The 15,120-nt window shown below is 42.7% G+C and overlaps 1 protein-coding gene across 2 annotated transcripts in view; it reads right to left on the reverse strand.

Moving 5' to 3' along the window:
- LOC133570037 (sodium-coupled neutral amino acid transporter 3-like) overlaps positions 1-13,881 on the reverse strand; it is a 171,395-nt gene extending 157,514 nt beyond the window's left edge. The window contains exon 1 of one of the 2 annotated variants that reach the window (XM_061922672.1): positions 13,645-13,881. The gene's annotated coding sequence lies outside the window, so the exon portion shown is untranslated. The remainder of the gene's footprint in view (positions 1-13,644) is intronic. The other variant, XM_061922670.1, reaches the window with a different exon arrangement.
- Positions 13,882-15,120: the final 1,239 nt, after the last annotated feature.

Raw genomic sequence — 15,120 nt, forward strand, 5'->3', positions numbered from 1 at the left:
TAGTCCACATTCCTTCAGTATCCTCAAAACTGCATGTAGTTGCTCGTTGTGCGTTATACCTCATCCTTCGCGTGAACTATGACATCATCCGAGATGTTCTCCACCCCTTTTTATACTAGCAAGTGCGGCAGCGATTTCACGCTGGCACTGTTCACTGGCTGAATACACGCCGAAGATAAGTCTTTTGTATCTGTAGACTCCATTGTGGATGGCGAATCTGGTAATACCACGCGATTCTGGGGTCAATTCGAGTTGGTGGTAGCCCCACTGTAAGTCCAGTTTGCTGAACACCAGTGATCCATTTATCCCCTGTAGCGGTTCATCCACTGTTGGAATAGGGTATCTCGCTCTGATGATTGCAAGGTTTGCCTGTCGCATATCTAGACACAGTCAGATTTCAGAGTTTACCTTTGGTACGATGACCACTGGGTTTACCCATGATGTTGGTTCATCGGCCGGTTCTATGATGTCTAAGTCTAAGAGTTATTTAATCTTAGCCTCCACAGGCGCCCGTAAATTGAAGGGTATGTGCATGAGTGGCTGTGCTACTGGTGTCACCTCTGGGTCTATGTGTAGCTTTATCTGTTTTGTTTTCAGCTTCCCTACCCCCTGAAATACAATCGGGTACTGGTGCTGAAGAGACTGTTTTAGGTTTGTGACTGCTGATATCCATCCATCCATCCATTTTCTACCGCTTATTCCCTTTTCGCGGGGGGCGCTGGCGCCTATCTCAGCTACATGTGAGTGTGAATGTTGTCTGTCTATCTGTGTTGGCCCTGCGATGAGGTGGCGACTTGTACAGGGTGTACCCCGCCTTCCGCCCGATTGTAGCTGAGACTGCTGATATGTTGGCCCCTATTTTCAGTAAACCTAGGTTCATGGCTAACTCTTTTTTCAAGTAGAGGTTCTCCATTACCTCTGATTACTATGAACTCTGCTTGTTCACTGCACTCTCCTAATTTTAATTGGCATGTGAACACCCCTTTAATAGGTAAAAGTTTGGTTAGATGAGGAAGAAAATAGTTTTCTCTCTGATTTTGGAATATAAGAGTGATATTTTATTTTCTCTGCTTTTACTCTCTCTCATATGTTTTCATCTATCACATTACATGTAGCCCCTGAGTCAATAGGCATATTCAAGCTAACTCCTCTCACATTCATGACAAGCCTCTCTGACCTGTTGGTGTCATTTAGCATGAAAGCATAATTATGTTGGTCTATCTCTATGTTATGCAGTCTTTCTTTTCCTGTTGCACCTTTTGTTTTGCATTGTTTGGCAAAATGGTCTTTACCGTTACACTTGCGGCATGTTTGACCGCGTGCGGGACATTTAGGATCACTTCCAAAGTGGTCAGCATGTCCGCAAGGGTAGCAAGTTTAGTCTGTTTTCTCTGTGTCCATGCCAAACTTTCCATGTCCTTTCTTCTGATATTTCCCTCCTTTCTGTGTGACGCGGTTCACAGACGCCTCTGCTCGCTCCCCTTTTCCAGACTGTCCATCCATCCATCGATCAATCCGTCTTCCTCCGCTTATCAAAGGTCGGGTCGCGGGGGCAGCAGCCTAAGCAGGGAAGCCAAGACTTCCCTGTCCCCAGCCACTTCATCTAGCTCTTCCCGGGGGATCCTGAGGCGTTCCCAGGACAACTGGGAGACATAGTATTCCCAACGTGTCCTGGGTCTTCCCCGTGGCCTCCTACCGGTTGGACGTGCCCTAAACCCCTCCCTAGGGAGGCGTTCGAATGGCATCCTGACCAGATGCCCAAACCACCTCATCTGGCTCCTCTCGATGTGGAGGAGCAGCGGCTTTACTTTGAGTTCCTCCCGGATGGCAGAGCTTCTCATCCTATCTCTAAGGGAGAGCCCGGCCACACGGCGGAGGAAACTCATTTCGGCCGCTTGTACCCAAGATCTTATCCTTTCGGTCATGACCCAAAGCTCATGACCATAGGTGAGGATGGGAACGTAGATCGACCGGTAAATTGAAAGCTTTGCCTCCCGGCTCAGCTCCTTCTTCACCACAACGGATCGGTACAACGTCCGCATTGCTGAAGACGCCACACCGATCCGCCTGTCGATCTCACGATTCAGTCTTCCCTCACTCGTGAACAAGACTCCGAGGTACTTGAACTCCTCCATTTGGAGCAGGGTCTCCTCCCCAACCCGGAGATGGCATTCCACCCTTTTCCGGGCGAGAACCATGGACTCAGACTTAGAGGGGCTGATTCTCACACTCTGCTTCGAACCGATCCAGTGAGAGCTGAAGATCCCGGCCAGATGAAGCCATCAGGACCACATCATCTGCAAAAAGCAGAGATCTAATCCCGCAGCCACCAAACCAGAACCCCTCAACGCGTAGACGGCGCCTAGAAATTCTGTCCATAAAAGATATGAAGAGAATCGGTGACAAAGGACAGCCTTGACGCAGTCAAACCCTCACTGGAAACGTGTCCGACTTACTGCCGGCAATGCGGACCAAGCTCTGACACTGATCGTACAGGGAGCGGACTGCCACAATAACACAGTCCGATACCCCATACTCTCTGAGCACTCCCCAAAGGACTTCCCAAGGGACACGGTCGAATGCCGTCTCCAAGTGCACAAAGCATATGTAGACTGGTTGGGCAGACTCCCATGCACCCTCAAGAACCCTGCCGAGAGTATAGAGCTGGTCCACAGTTCCACGACCAGGACGAAAACCACGCTGTTCCTCCTGAATCCGAGGTTCGACGATCCGGATTCAGGCCTGTCAAACATCCAATTGTTATCATTACTATCCTGCACTCACCAAAACTACAGTCCTTTGCAGCACGTCTTAAACGTGTGGAAAATTTTTGTACAGTCTCACTTGGATTTTGTGTAATTTTGTGAAATGTCTGGCGGGCAAAAGTGGCGTTTACTTGTGGCAAGAAGTATCCATTCAAAGCAGCAACAGCGTAATCATAGTCTGCTGCACCTCCAGTATTATCCAGCGTAGAGAAGATGTCCTGCATGATGCAAAAGAAGTGCTCTCCGCTGCTGTTTCACGAAATCATCGGTGTCTTCTGTGATGATCAGACCATTTCCATCAGCAAACAGTTCAAATGAAATTAGCCATCTTGTCCGCCGCGGTCCCAACGTCGCCCGATCGGAGTAGAAATCAAACACAGACAGGCTCGTCTTCTCCATGCTAATGCTATGCTAATGCTATGCTAATGCTATGCTAATTCTATGCTAATGCTATGATAAAATATACAGTCAATGATAGCAAATGCTAACTGCCCGAATAGGTATCCTTAGCTAATGCTAAAGCGTGTGCATGTGTTAAGTATGTATGTAGTTACTTTGAGTATGTAGGTATGTACTGTATTTTTGTATGTATGTGGGAGTGTAAATACTTATGTATGTTTGTATGAATAACGGTGTGTATGTGAGTATATCTGTATTTTTATGTCAAAAATATTTGAATCCCAGTGTGTGTGGGAGCCAAAGTCCGGCCCCAGCCACCCAGAGAGCCCAACCCACAAACAACAGGTGTGGCACTCAGGGAACCAGTGACCACCGGCTCCACGCAGCCAGGCCGGCCAGCGACAGGAACCCCAGAGCTCTGCCCACCATTCCGCCCGGAAGAGCCAGCAGCAGGCCGCAGACAGACGCGCCGGCAGAGGAAAAGGCACGGGAGAAGCAGGGAACAGCCAGCCCTCGAGCCAGCGAGATGACACATAGTCGAACCTCGGATTCAGGAGGAACAGTGTGGTGTTCGTCCTGGTCGTGGAACTGTGGACCAGCTTTATACTCCCGGCAGGGTTCTCGAGGGTGCATGGGAGTTGGAGAAGGTATTCGACAGTGTCCCTCGGGAAGTCCTGTGGGGGGTGCTCGGAGAGTATGGGGCATCGAACTGTCTGCTTGTGGCAGTTCGCTCCCTGTACGATCAGTGTCAGAGCTTGGTCCACATTGCCGGCAGTTAAGTCGGACACGTTTCCAGTAAGGGATGGCTTCCCCGAAGGCTGTCCTTTGTCACCGATTCTGTTCATAACTTTTATGGACAGATATTCTAGGCACAGTCAAGGCGTTGAGGGGTTCCGGTTTGGTGCTCGCGAGATTAGGTCTCTGCTTTTTGCAGATGATGTGGTCCTGATGGCTTCATATGGCCGGGATCTTCAGCTTCAGTAATGCGGATCTTGTATCGATCCGTTGCGATGAAGAAGGAGCTGAGCCAGAAGGCAAAGCTCTCAATTTACCGGACGATCTACAATCCCATCCTCACCTATGGTCATGAACTTTGGGTCATGACCAAAAGGACAAGATCACGGGTACAAGCGGCCGAAATGAGTTTCCTCCGCCGGGTGGCGGGGCTGTCCCTTAGAGATAGGCTGAGAAGCTCTGCCATCCGGTAGGAGCTTAAAGTAAAGCCGCTGCTCCTCTCCACATCGAGAAGAGCCAGATGAGGTGGTTCAGGCATCTGGTCAGGATGCCACTCGAACGCATCCCTACGGAGGTGTTTAGGCCACGGGTAAGACCCAGGACACATTGGGAAGACTATGTCTCCCAACTGGCCTGGGAACGCCTTGGGATCCCCTGGGAGGAGCTGGACAAGTTGGCTGGGGAGAGGAAAGTCTGGGCTTCCCTGCTTGGGCTGCTGCCCCCGTGACCTCACCTCGGATAAGAGGAAGAAGATAGATGGATGGATGGACATACACATACATATACATACACATACACATACACATACACATATGCATATATATATATATATATATATATATATATATATATATATATATATATATATAGATAGATATATATATATATATAGAAATATATATATATATATATATATGTACATACGTATACACATTTATAAACACACACAATTATACCCATACATGCACACACACACACACGCTCATATATGTCCAACAACAAATCCATACACAGGCCAGCGGGACAGCGATCAAGCACCGGCACCCACTGCCCACTGAGAACCAGCCGATCTCCTCCCCCAAGCCCTGCACACCTCTGTCACCTAGGGACAACCCCTGACAATCCCACCCCAGACGACGGCATGGCACCAGGCGTGAAGGGCAGCGCGGCAGGGCAACCCACACCCGACAAGCCAACCAACACGACAATAAAGAAATGTGAAGCCGGCAAGTTTGTCAGCCCTGACAAACACCACCTGCACGCGCTGCCACTAGTCACAACATCAGCCACCCCCCTGCAGCGGACCCAGCGGCCACGGGCGCCCACACCACGAACAAATGGCAGCAGAAACAGCAGCTGCAATAACCCCAGACAGCCAGAACTAATCGATCAAATCAAGGCGATCGAAAAAACTACGACCGGCAACAACACGCCAACAGGATCACGGCCAGCCAGCGGCAGCCTGCCAGTCAGCCCAAACGCCAACATGCAAACAAGAGACATTAACACCTCCCCAACAAAAGACCACACCCCCCCGACCCAAACCCACACAAACACACCACCGCTCAAACAACCGAGACACAGCATCTAGACCAAACAAGGGGGCCGCATCAAGTCACCAGCACAAAGCCCACAGCGCAAGGTCGGGCCAAATGGGCACGGACTCCACCCAACAGGAAGCGAAACTTGCGCGACGCCCCACACAAATAAATAATTACATTTGAGAAATTATCTTTAAAAGAATAAATAAATAAATAATAATAATAATAAATAAATAAATAAAAAATAATATTAAATGAATAAAAGCCTCACACAGGCCACCAGACGGCAGTCCCCGCAACCCGCGCCGGCCGAGGAGGCAATGATGGGTGCGGCGCACTCCCGAACCCCAACACCCCGATGCATGTGTACAAGGCCCCCAGAGTGTCTACTATGTAGTTAAAATTTGAAGGTCAGCCGTTACAGCCGACCTCCAGTCCCTATTGATGTGTGCAATGTAGCGTGAGTGAGATATGTATGCTTGTGGTAACTAATAATTGCGTTTAAAATTGGGAGACATCAAGGTCATGGTGGGTCCCAACCAAGCCGATCTCCCCAAATCCTAAGTGTCTAATATGCAGCTAAGATTGAGGGATGGACGAGCAAGTGACAAGACAGGAGGATTGGAGTCCCATAGGAGGCAACCTCATCCCCCCGCAGGACAATCCCCCAAAGTCTTATATATGTGTGCTATAAGTAGGAGGAGTAGAGAGCCCGCACATACCCTCCCAGTTCATGCAGGCGACAACCAGGAACTACGGCCAGGAGGCCGCCCCATCCATGGCCCATGACCCGTAGGCGCACCAGACCACTTTAACATGACGCCACCATACATGCCAACCCTCACGAATTTTCCGGGAGACTCCCGAATTCCAGTGCCTGTCTCGAAAATCTCTTGGGACAACCATTCTCCCTGAATTTCTCCTGATTACAGACGGACAACAATATTGGAGGCACGCCCCCTCCAGGTCCATGCGGATCTGAGTGAGGACAGCCTGTCGTCACGTTCGCTTTTCGTCCATATAAACAGCGTGCTGGCCCAGTCACGTTATAACATCTACGGCTTTTGGAGCGTGCACAACTGCACACACAAGAAGGAGACGAAGCAAAAGATCGAAGAAGAGACAGTCGTGGCAACAACGAGTAAGAAGAAGAAGTACGCTTGCAAGTTCCAAAATCATTGGGAAAAAGAATTTCCGTTCATCCAGGACAGCTCGAAGGGGAAGGGGTATGCTGCCTCCGAATTTTGTAGATCAGACTTCTCCCTTGAACACGGTGGATGAATGGATATAGTCACTCAAGAACGGTCAGAGAAGCAAAAGGTGGCAGCAACACAGCACCAGTCACAGCCCAGTATTATGGGCACCTTGCTAAATGGAGACCCAAGGGTGTAATATATGCCGAGACAAAGATGACTATGCTGATAGGTGCAAGCAACATCCCGTTCTCATTTACAGATGTTTTCAACAAATCCGTGAAGGATATGTTCCCAGATTCAGAGATCGCTCGCCAGTACTCAAATGGCAGAACAAAGGCAACTCAAATAGTGAAAGGTAAGTGTTATTTATTTTTAAGTAAGCAATAAGTACAGTACAGTAAGTAGAACAATGTACTATATATACAGTATATACTGTATATATATATATGTATGAAATACTTGAATTTCAGTGAATTCTAGCTATAAATCTACTATATATATATATATATATATATATATACAGTATATACTGTATATATGTGTATGAAATACTTGAATTTCAGTGAATTCTAGCTATAAATCTACTATATATATATATATATATATATATGTATATATATATACTCCTATATATACATATGTATGTATGTATATATATGTATATATACACTCCTATATATACATATGTATGTATATATATATATTTATGTATATATATATATACATATATATATTTATGTGTATATATATGTATATAAATATATATATATATATATATATATATATACAGTATATATACTTTTTCTATAATCTGTGTCATTGCGGTGTGATCGTGATGACGTCACGTTATCGATGGGAAAATACATTTTTAGAGAATATGATTTGCCTGAGCGGCTACAAGACCCAGAGACTAACAAGCAGTAGAAAATGGATTGCTGGACAGGCTAGAAAGGATATATTAAAAATGTATAATTCAAAAAATGCCTTTTTACTAAGTACTACTCGCGGGCTGGATTTTGGAAGCTGGCCGGCTGTATATATACATATATATATATATATATATATATATTCACTGAAATTCATGTATTTCATATGTGTATATATATATATATATATATATGTATATATATATATATATATATATACACATATGAAATACATGAATTTCAGTGAATTCGAGATATAAATATACTCATATATATATATATATATATATACAGTATATATACAGTATATATATACTGTATTTATTATATATATATATATATATAATATATATATATAATATATAAATATATATACTCCTATATATACACATATATATATATATGTATATATATACATATATATATATATATATATATATATATATATATACTGTATATATATATATACTTTTTATATAATCTGTGTCATTGCGGTGTGATCGTGATGAAGTCACGTTATCGATGGGAAAATGTATTTTTAGACAATATGATTTGCCTGAGCGGCTACAAGACCCATAGAGTAGCAAGCAGTAAAAAATGGATTGATGGACAGGCTAGAAAGGATGAATAAAAAATCTATAATTAAAAAAATGACTTTTTTCTACGTACTACTCGCAGGCCGGATTTTGGACGCTGGCCGGCCGTATCGGGTTGTAGTTTGGGGACCCCTGAGATAGATTAATAAAAAAATCATAATTTAAAAAAAAACTAAACAAAAAAACTTTTTTTTTTACTCAGGACTATCTGCCGGCCGGATTTTGGACGTTGGTGGGCCGTATCTGTCGTTGGCCGTAGTTTGGGAACCCCTGGGATGGATTTAAAAAATTATAATTAAAAAAAAATACAAGCGGTAGAAAATTGATTGATGGATGGGCGAGAAAGGAAAACCCATCCATCCTTCCATATTCTACCGCTTATTCCCTTTTGGGGTTGCGGGGGGCGCTCGCGCCTATCTCAGCTACAATCGGCCGGAGGGCGGGGTACACCCTGGACAAGTCGCCACCTCATCGCAGAGAAAGGAAAACATTTTAAAAATTATAAAAATGAAAAAAATAAATTATATATATTCTTTTTTTTTACTCGGGACTACCCGCGGGCCGGATTTTGACACTGGCGGGCTGGTTAGTGGCGCCTGCCATCAGAGAATAAGAAGACGTAGCAACAGGAGGGATCGTCTTATCAACTCAGTGACTTTGTCCCTTTTTGTGATGAGTTTGAGTCATAGAAACAAGGTTGAAGAAAACATCAGTTTGTTGAAGTTAAAGTTAGAGTACCGCTTAGTATGTGCTCTTTATTTGCAGCTATCAGTTCGGCAAATACTCGATTACACTACACAAAGACACAGCAGGTCAACAGAAACTTGAGACATTATGCAACTTCACCTACTGGGCCACACGGACAGCAAAATGAACACCTATGCTCATAAGACTTACATTCAAATCACGATTCTTATTTATTATGATTCAGGATCGATTCAGAAATTTCAAGAATCTCCGTTTTTTTTAGGCTATCTCTGTGTTTACTCACTGCGCTTATACGTCTTATGTCAGCAGCCAATAGGAAAGTTTATAACCTGCAACCTGTTTAGAAAAGGTTTTGTTATCATTAACATATCAAATAATACAGAACGTTATGAAAATCGGCCTGAATCGAAAATTGTGTTGCATCAATTCTGAATCAAACCACTACCTCAAGAATCACAATCACATTGAATCGTGAGTTATTATACGTTTCAAAACCATAGCCTAAGCACACGTAGACAACATATACTCAAAGTTAGACCCCTATCTATACACTGCAAGGCATGCAGGGTAAACAGAAGTATTCTTTCTCCACACACTACACTATATTTAGTGAGTGTTCAGACTACTTAAGATAATCTTTTTCAAAAATGCAACTAGCTAATATTCCAATATTCCTGGTTTTATTGCACACTTTTGAAGATTTACGTGAACAAGAAGAGGGTCCGACTGTGGGCTCCCTCCCCATCTATGAGTATCTAAAATCTCATTAGTGTAGTTTTATAAAATAGCAACAAAAAAAAGCAAGACATGAAAGTTAATGTGTATTTCAAAACATGAGTTCTGATTTTCAGATTTTTTTTGCTCACTTTTTGTCTTGCGCAGCATCCATAAAAATTACATGTGCATGTGTCATGGCCAATTATGTACATTAGACAATTACATCATCAATATCTTCCACAAATAGATTACAGTCCTGTGGGGAACACTGATGTGCTATTAAACATAATTGTAGCATGCGGAGCAGGTTTGATGAAATATTTTCTTTATTTTTCTCAAGCAGCTTTGCCTCCTTTTCTGATGGCTTACACACAGATATTTTTTTTAAATGCCTACCTTACACATTTTGACGTGAAAACATTTACATTACATTGTTTTGTTTGTTGTTGTTATTTCAAATATAAAAAAAACTCAACAGCATTCAAGTGTGACTTCAAGATCGTTGTATAATAACATATAAAGCTATGATTTGTATGTATGCATACATATGTTAGTCATGTGCCTTTGCACAAAATGAGATTGGCATACATTCAGGTTTTGCTTTCACATGAGTCCGACTTAATCCCAATACGATTGTTATGGCGGGTTATGTGATGATGATAATTTGATAATGACAAAAGCTCAGTTTCATGTGGACATGGCCTCAAAACATCCAAAAGGAATTAAGTCACCCGCTGGATCAAGCGCGCAGCACGCTTGATGCCAGCTGAGCCTGAATCAGCCTGCTCACACTGCAAACTCCCTCTGGGGTTTTTTTCCTTTAACGGTGAGGGGTAAGAGACACATGTGGAGACCACAGAGAAGAGAGATCAGATACCAGTTCTTGCTCAGCATGTCAAGTCCGGCAGCCACCTGCTGCCCTAAGACCGTCATCTGACTCATCAGGCAAAAGTGCTGGACTTGGTCTCCTGCTGGTTCCTCCAGGGACCACAGGCCTGTCAAACATCTACACGGCCGCTTAATCTTACATCATTTGAGTCTGAAGGAGAAATTACCTTAAATTATCGGTGGTTTTAAATTGGAAATTGTATTTTTTTTATGTGCTTTCATTTAGGCTATCCATCCATCCATCCATTTCTATATATTGGATGAACTTTTATGTTGCAACCAGCAGAGACACTGTTGATTCAGTTTGTTTGCTTGTATTTGTTTATTTGAAGAACATCGTGCTGTTAAGAAGATAGCTGCACCAGATTTAGCACCATGCTAATTTCCATCTGTAGTCCTTTTATCGTGCAGTCCCAACTGAACCATTTGCAGTCTTAATCAGGGGTGGTTAACCTTTTTCACTATACTGAAACAGTAAACTTACTTTTGATTTTAATCATATTCATTAATAATATACATCCTACTTAGAGTTTACACCCTTGTCAAATGATATGAAAGCATGATAATTACAAAGACTATTATCAAAGTTTAGGTCAGGCTGATTACAAAAATAAATACTAAACAAAAATACTTTAAAAGAAAGGGACTCATAAAAACTGATGAAAAATAATTTTGCATACAATTGCGCAGTGCTAAAATAAATAAATGATAGCTACATGAATAATAAATAACATATATGCTTCTTGATTGAACTCTCACTAAAATACAATTGCAAATAAAATAATAATAATAATAATAAAACGTTACAGTTTCGAGTCCTTTTGCAATGGGCCTGGCGGACCCTAAATACAGATACACCACTTAAGTCATTATTTGTGCGCTTAAGAAACTTCTCTAGTATGTTAGCTCCAGACTTACTCTGTTTGTTTGAGGGTGGTATTACTGCAACAAATGGTTGAAAGTGTATTACAACGGAGTACCGCTGCAGCCCATATGGACCACAGCTGTGAAACACATTTTTTTGGTGGCCTTCTAGGGGACACTCGCGGACCAACATGGGCCCCCTACAAAGATAAGATATTTGATGTTCAAACCCATTAACTTTTTTTTTTTTTTGCAAATCATAATTAACTTAAAATTTCATGGCTGCAACACGTGCCAAAGTAGTTGGGAAAAGGCATGTTCACCACTGTGTTACATCACCTTTTCTTTTAACAACACTCAATAAACATTTGGGAACTGAGGAAACTAATTGTTGAAGCTTTGAAAGTGGAATTATTTCTCATTCTTTTTTTATGTACAGCTTAAGTCGTTCAACAGTCCGGGGTTTTGTTGTCGTATTTTACACTTCATAATGCGCCACACATTTTCGATGGGAGACAGGTCTGGACTGCAGGCGGGCCAGGAAAGTACCCGCACTCTTTTTTTAGACGAATCCACGCTGTTGTAACACGTGCTGAATGTGGCTTGGCATTGTCTTGCTGAAATAAGCAGGGGCGTCCATGAAAAAAATTACGCTTAGATGGCAGCATATGTTGTTCCAAAACCTGTATGTACCTTTCAGCATAAATGGTGCCTTCACAGATGTGTATGTTACCCATGCCTTGGGCACTAATGCACTCCCATACCATCACAGATGCTGGCTTTTGAACTTTGCGTCAATAACAGTCTGGATGGTTCGCTTCCCCTTTGGTCCGGATGACACGATGTCAAATATTTTCAAAAACAATTTGAAATGTGGACTCGTCAGACCACAGAACACTTTTACACTTTGCATCAGTCCATCTTAGATGATCTCAGGCCCAGAGAAGCCGCTGGCGTTTCTGGATGTTGTTGATAAATGGCTTTCGCCTTGCATAGGAGAGCTTTAACTTGCACTTACAGATTTAACAACCAACTGTATTTAGTTACAGTGGTTTTCTGAAGTGTTCCTGAACCCATGTGGTGATATCCTTTAGAGATTGATGTCGGTTTTTGATACTGTGCCGTCTGAGGGATCGAAGGTCACGGTCATTCAATGTTGGTTTCTGACCATGCCGCTTACGTGGAGGGATTTCTCCAGATTCTCTGAACCTTTTGATGATATTATGGACCGTAGATGTTGAAATTCCTAAATGTCATGCAATTGCACTTTGAGAAACGTTGGGAAACTTAAACTGTTTGACTATTTGCTCACACAGTTGTGGACAAAGGGGTGTACCTCGCCCCATCCTTTCTTGTGAAAGACTGAGCATTTTTTGGGAAGCTGTTTTAATACCCAATCATGGCACCCACCTGTTCCCAAATAGCCTGCACACCTGTGGGATGTTCCAAATAAGTGTTTGATGAGCATTCCTCAAATGTATCAGTATTTATTGCCACCTTTCCCAACTTCTTTGTCACGTGTTGCTGGCATCAAATTCTAAAGTTAATGATTGTTTGCAACAAAAAAAAGTTTATCAGTTTGAACATCAAATATGTTGTCTTTGTAGCATATTCAACTGAATATGGGTTGAAAATGATTTGCAAATCATTGTATTCTGTTTATATTTACATCCAACACAATTTCCCAACTCATATGGAAACAGGGTTTGTAAATAACTTGACCAAAATATAAGAAAAGAGCAACCTTGTGTGCTTATAGGAGGACATTTAAATGTAAACTGGCTGTCCAGCTTTGCACAAGTAAACACGCTGCAGGACTGCTTGTATCAGAGCGCTTATATAGGAGATTTTACATGCAAGCCAATATTATCCAATACATGTTGTTGTTGCTAATATCAGATAGAAATTCAATATCCGATTGGGAAACCCGTAGGAATTAGTAGTAACATTAAAAACATATTTTAATTTAGTTCTATGTTTACAATACTCTGTGGGTAACAAAAAAAAAGCTATGGGGTGCAAGTGGCCTCTGGGTGGTATTTTGGAAATCATTGGTAAAAACTCAAGCATGTAAAAACTGTGACCTCACTGTGACATCACTCTTGATTGTGCGCTACAAAAGACTTTAAGAGCCCGTATATGGTCACTACTTCCGGCCAACTTTGTCCTCGTGCGGTTATTTGGAAAACAGTATGCCTCTTGTGATTTGTTTTGTTGTTTTTTTAATAAAATGGTCTTAAATGACCATTTTGTCGTCTGGCGTGACGTCACGATGGACACGGTGCCGTTAGCTCACCGCGGTGTCTTACCTGATTAGGTGTCCTTCGGCTGTGGAAAATGTCCTCACGAGAGCCAGTTGCGTGTGGTCCTGCCTGTCCGACTTCTAGTGCGTTTATGGCATGTGGTTCCCCGCGTTTTACTCTATGGCGGCTGTAATCTCCTCCAAAGTGGGACGTAAAGAAGACAGAGGTCCGCCTACTGCGCTTACACACGCACGGCGGACTCTCCAATAATGAAAAAAAAGATGATTGTAAGGAATGTTGATGGAGGACACGAACAAAGCCCCACCTCCACCCCTCCCACCTCCATTTGCCACGCGCGCCTTTCCAGCAGTTTAATCAACGATTAATGAAACGTTAATACTGTTGACAGGTTCGAAGGTCATCTAAAAATGGTTGACGATAATAATCACGGTGGGATTCATCGTCGTGGATCGAGACAATTAAAGAGATCGAGACACACACACAAACACACGCGCGCGTTAATTTCTTTACAACGTCCCCTTTAAATTCCAATTGAGTCTTAGGGTGATACGCAATCAACAACGTGCACAGTGAATGTGTGGTGCCCACCCGCGCACGTTGTACGTGTCTCATTTCTAGGTCATCGTGCACACGCACGCAGCTCCAGGGATTTCTATTCTCTCCGCTCACCATCAGAGACATGAACCTGCAATGAGAATTACCCATGTGTTACCGAAAGCATGCTTATTTATCAACCAACACTTTATGCATGCATTTTATCTCATTCCTTCATGCATTTTATTTTACACTGTCCTAAAAATGTATCACGTCCAGGGTGTACCCTGCCTTCCGCCCGGTTGTAGCTGAGATAGGCGCCAGCGCCCCCCGTGACCCCGAAAGGGAATAAGCGGTAGGAAATGGATGGATGGATGCTTAAAGGGGCTGTTGCAGCATGTACACAGATGCTTAGAGCAGTGTTCTTCAACCTTTTTTGAGCCAAAGCACATTTTTTGCGTTGAAAAAATCCGCAGGCACACTACCAGCAGACATCATTAAAAAACGAAAGTCAGTTGACAATATAAAGTTGTTGTCGCAATTGTTGGATATGAATTCAAACCATAACCAACCATGCATCAATATAGTTCTTGTCTCAAAGTAGGTGTACTGACATAACCTCTTACATCACACCGTGACTTATTTTGAGTTTTTTGGTATTCTTCCTTGTGTAGTGTTTTAGTTCTTGTCTTGCGCTCCTATTTTGTCTTTTTGTCTTTTTTTTGGTATTTTCCTCTGGCACAGAGGTGTCAAACTCATTTTAGATCAGGGGCCAAATGGAGAAAAATCTACTCCCAAGTGGGCCGGACTGGTAAAATCCCTGAACGATAACTTAAAAATAAAGACACCTTCAGATTGTTTTCTGTGTTTGAAAATAGAAGAAGCAAATTCTAAAAATGTACAAATCATAATGTTGTTTTTTTTACATGTTGCGGTTAATAGTATTCTATTTTTATTTGTCGTTATTACATTTTCTGAATGAATGAT

The sequence above is a fragment of the Nerophis ophidion genome, linkage group LG16, assembly GCF_033978795.1.
Source record: "Nerophis ophidion isolate RoL-2023_Sa linkage group LG16, RoL_Noph_v1.0, whole genome shotgun sequence".
Taxonomy (NCBI): domain Eukaryota; kingdom Metazoa; phylum Chordata; class Actinopteri; order Syngnathiformes; family Syngnathidae; genus Nerophis; species Nerophis ophidion.